This window comes from Notothenia coriiceps, unplaced genomic scaffold (genome assembly GCF_000735185.1).
Source record: "Notothenia coriiceps isolate Sejong01 unplaced genomic scaffold, NC01 NC01_scaffold00000339, whole genome shotgun sequence".
Lineage (NCBI taxonomy): Eukaryota > Metazoa > Chordata > Actinopteri > Perciformes > Nototheniidae > Notothenia > Notothenia coriiceps.
Genome location: NW_011333040.1, coordinates 22,782,048 through 22,787,415, shown reverse-complemented (window position 1 = coordinate 22,787,415; position 5,368 = coordinate 22,782,048).

Below are 5,368 nucleotides of genomic sequence, written 5' to 3'. Positions count from 1 at the left end.
CTCTCTCTCTCTCTCTCTCGCTCGCGCACACACACACAAAATGGCTCGTTCCACTCCACACACACACACAGAGCCGAGCTTTAATGAAACACAGAGACCCCGACGTAATAGTACTGTATCATATTATTTTCGAATCAATAATTTTTCAAAATATGATTTATTTTTTTAATAACCATTTTTCCTCCTGGTCTCTCGCGCCCCTGGCATACCTCTGCGCCCCACACTTTGAGAACCACTGCTCTACTGTGACATGTCTCCATGCTTTAATGTTCAAAATGCTCTTTATTTGTCTCATACTGCCTGTGCTGCAGCACCTCTTTTCACCCTCTGTCTGAAACCAGAGCCTGTCTGCTCTGATTGGTTAGCTGGAAGGCTTTGTTGTGATTGGTCAACCGCTTTGAGATGTCCCACCCTGTAGCCTATCAAATACAATGCGTTGGAGGCGCACTAGCCAATAGAAGCGTGAGTGTTATATAGTGATGTCACTATGTTGTGGAAGTAAAGAAAGGAATAAAATGGAGGTGTTTCAGGCAGGGGGGGGAGAGAAACTCTTTCTGGAGGGAACTTTAGCCTTTGCAGACCATTTACATGCACAAAAACTTATATAACACACTACAGGAAAGGGAAAAACCAAAATGCATAAAAGGGCCCCCCTTAATACTAGCAGCACACCAGACACATACATATGATGGAAGGGGCCTTTCTCCCCCCCTGCCTGGCTCCATCTAGACTTCCCCATTTTCCTCCACACAAGGTCACTCTTTAATCCAGACGTAGAGATGTTTGGATCATTCTAAGTCTGTTCCCTCCCTTGGGACCCTATGCCGTCATACCATTTCCAGGAGCTTTTGCCGTTTTGACTACCTCACACCTTAAGGAGTCAACATGTTATTTATTTAGTTTTAAATTGGCCCCAGAGGGAGATGAAACGTTTTGTATTGGGTTGTTTGTGTATCTCTCTTTATTGTTGTGTATTTCACTATTATTTATATTATTGAACTAAATATACATAAATATAATTAGTTAGATGGCCTGTTTCTCTTCAGTCCTGCTGCTAGCCTTAAGAAAGCAGCTATGACGAGGCACAGTGGATTTGTGAATGTCATCTTTACGCCATCTTCTCATTAAACTTCACCAAACCTTAAAAAGGTGGCTGCTGCTATGATTGTCTGTTTTTTGGTTTTAAAAACGTATGTATATATATATATATATATATATATAGATGCTAATTTAGAACATTGTTGACATCTCTTCTCCTTTGCGATATCTTCAAACCCTATTTTTCATGTAATTTCAGTGTGAGCTGGAGGATAAAAGGAATGATATAAGTTCTAATTAAAAACACTTGTTGCATTTGTTAAGTGCTAGATTTCCTATATGTAACACTTGCATATACAGATATATGAGCGCATGGCTTTTCACTTGATGCCTGTTATTAGTGGAAATTATAGTGGTCCAAACAGGAGCCCCCAGATGACTTGTTCAAATGCCTTTTTGCAGGCAGTGCTGTTATACTGCATATATGTTTAAATCAACCTTGGATTCCATCATCTTTCAGCACTTAAAGTTTCAAAGAATTCACTTTAGCCTGATTTCAAAGAGAATCTGACATGAGACCATACATCAAACATCTGAGAGCAGAATGGTCAAACAGTTCATATAATAAATGATGAATGCTTGGAATGAAAAGATGTATCGTAAGTCAAAACTAATACAGCTCACTTTGACAGTTAAATGTACACATATGCAGGTGACTTACCCTCAGGCCAAGGCTTGGGTCCTGTGCTTTGATTGTGTCCTTGCATGGTTGGGGTGGGGCAGGGGCTTGACTGCAGCCCACCCAAAGGTACCATTGGCATACCTTCCAACACAAAATAAATAAATATATTAATAATTGTGAAAAGAACAGATGAGACCGTGATGGGTAGGCATCTTCAGTTTGATAACACCGTTTTAATGTTTGAACAGTTTTATGCTTCTTCAAATGTTTACAGATGGCAGCTTTTCTCCGTTTCATATCATTGTTAACTGAATACATGTAGGGTTTTGACGGTTGGTNGTGTGCCTTGGCAGTCTGAGACCGTGATGGGTAGGCATCTTCAGTTTGATAACACCGTTTTAATGTTTGAACAGTTTTATGCTTCTTCAAATGTTTACAGATGGCAGCTTTTCTCCGTTTCATATCATTGTTAACTGAATACATGTAGGGTTTTGACGGTTGGTCTGGTAAAAGGTTATTTGAACATGCCATCTTAGGTTCTATAAAAATGATACTGGGCTTTTTGACATTGACCTTTTATAGACTTATTAGTTATTCAATGAATTATACAAAATAGTAAGACTATTTTAGGGTTAACCTGACAGTTTAATCTTATTACATTGAAGAAACCTCTAACACAGATCATTCTCAACAAAAGGCCTCCAAACAACAGTGCAGTAATAATTCTCATGATATATGATGTTATTATTACATGTGGATTAAGGATGCATCAGACACTAAAACATAGTGCACAGTAATACCAATATCTTACATAATAATACATATATTATTCTTCTACATAACCACAAAAGCATAATGTGCATTATATCAATGGTTTACATTCTTTCTTTACACTTTTAATGGAACATAAACACTGCTATACCAGGAGATTTGTCAACCAAAGGTGTGGATGCAGTTGGATCAAAATTGTGTTGCTTTGAGATATAAACCATCTAGATTTGAAGGTCGCCTCACTCACATATCATGGAGGACACGCAGGTCATATAAGAGTGTCAGATTTGTTTGGAAGAGTTGAATGGAAACACAAAGTGAAAAGATATAAGTAAACATTCTGTATGAGTGTGTCTTCTTACCTGGAGGCCTGTTGTAAGGACTAGCACTAGGTGCCTGCTGATGCTGCTGCTGCTGCTGCTGAAGCTGCTGTTGTTGCTGCTGCTGTTGCATTGTGGGTAGAGTTCTCTTGCCCTGAACAGCTAGTTGGAGGTTTTCTGGCAGGGGTTGGCCTCGGCCCAGGATCTTGTAGGCCAGGATCTGCGCTCTGAGCTGCTGCAGCTGCACCGGACTGAAGGCAGAGGGTCCGCGGCCCTGAGGGCTCATGTTGGACATGTTGGGCCCAGCTGACTGAGGGTCCGTGGGCATCATAGGGCCGGACTGGGAGGGAGGTGGGGGTTTGGGTCCCCCACCACCTCCACCTCCTGACATGGGACTAGAAGCATGCTCATGGACCCCCATTGGAGACGGATGTGGGGATATGTATCCTACAGGAGAGAGGAAGGAGTATAATGGTTTTAAATACACAGATTAGTAACCTAAAGTCAGAGCCCAAGGGGTAGTATGATTAATAACCTGACAGCAAAGCAGAATAAACACAAAACAAACTGAGTTTCCTCCTATCTTCGCTTCTTATTGACTGGGTTATTTTAAGTTTATAGAGCAATACAAATCCATCAAAATAAGCTTTGCAAACAATAAGATACCTTGGCTGTGCTGGTCCATCGGACTCTGTGGGGGTCCCATGCCGCTATGCAGAGATCTCATCCCGACACCTTTCATGTGACCAAAGTGCATCGCATCTGCCATGGTCTTTTCATTCATCCCCTCCATAGACTGACAATACAAAAATAAAGATTCAGGATTAAGATGTATTCATTGTATACAACAGATTCAAATCTGAAATGAACACCTACAAATCTTAAGGCTGGGATAACAATAGACAAATCATGCTATAAATATGATTATCTTTCTATTAATCTTAGAAGACATCACTAGCTCACACGTTAGGCTATATTTCTTAGGTGCTATATGCCAAAATTGTCGAGACACTACAGCTTAATGTAAAGAAGATGGAAAAACACAGCAGCACTGGTATACTGCCACTTGTAGATTTCCACATGTTTATTACTTGCCTTTTCTTTTTCTTATGTATATATGTATTATTTATGTGATTTGTGTGGTCAATAAATAATAAGGGAAACTGCAGCCCAAATACTATTTTTTTACTGTATTATTTCTTAAAACATAACATAAACCAATAGTTCTTAAATTCAATTTAAAGAGAAACTTGTAATTGCTCTAGTGGACAAGTTATGCCTTAGAGAAATGTTCTAAATCACCTTAAACACATATTTGTTATTTAGTGGGAATGCTGTTAACAGCATTCCAACTAACTGTTCTTCTATGGACAAATTTGTATTATTCTGCCGACTTATTTTGCCGAGCTTCTCCTCCCGCATTGAACATCGCAGAAACTCCGTTCGAACATCAAAACGTTCAGCTCGGTCGGGAATCGATGGCTATTACTTTTCTCATTCATAACTTTCATAATTCCAGAGATACATCCCATAATAGATCAAATGTTTAACCATTGAAGTCAATGGAGAAATTCTTCAACTTCAACAAATCTTCATGCGACTTCAACTGCTAACTGTTCATTCATACATTCACTCAGAAACCTCATTCCAACTTTAAAATGTTACACATCTTTCTGACATTATTCATGTAAACCCTACATTCCCGAGACATAATTTATCATGACAAACGTAGGAAAACATCTCGTAGCTGGAAAAATGACAAATAATTAAGCAAAATAATTCAACAAAAGGCTTTTTGAGGGCATGAAGTGACAAAAACGTTCAACATTCCTCCATTAAACCCCATTGTAATTTCAGGCAGATATTTCCTCACGGCGGCAGCCGCACACCTTTAGTTAAACTGCCAAAAAGGCCACATTATTAACCCGAAACTACACAAAAATACACTTCAGATACTCAACTTCCTTGACATGCTTCACGTTTTGAAATTTCACAGATATCTGTTACGGTTCTTCAACAAAACGTACACATGTAAGAGGTTTATCTCTCATTCAGAACAATGAAGCCTTTGATCTCTACAGAGCTCGTTAGCTCAACTATAAACACCTGTGTAATGGAACACGATGATGTCATCGCTCCACCTGACATGCTCAGAGCAGCAGACTTCAGATAGAGGTTAACGTTCCTGCCCTCAACAGCTCTACGTCAATTATGGGGTGTCATCATATGCCGTTTCCATGGAAGATCAAGAGGGCGATCAAGAGAAGAGAGAGGGGAGCGATGAGGGGGCGATCAAGAGAAGAGAGAGAGGGTGATCAAGAGAAGAGAGAGGGAGCGATCAAGAGAAGAGAGAGGGGGTGATCAAGAGAAGAGAGAGGGGGCGATCAAGAGAAGAGAGAGGGGGCGATCAAGAGAAGAGAGAGGAGGCGATCAAGAGAAAAGAGAGGGGGCGATCAAGAGAAGAGAGAGAGGGCGATAGAAGAGTGAGAGGGCGATCAAGAGAGGAGAGAGAGGGTGATCGAGAGAGAGAGAGAGAGAGAGAGAGAGAGAGAGAGAG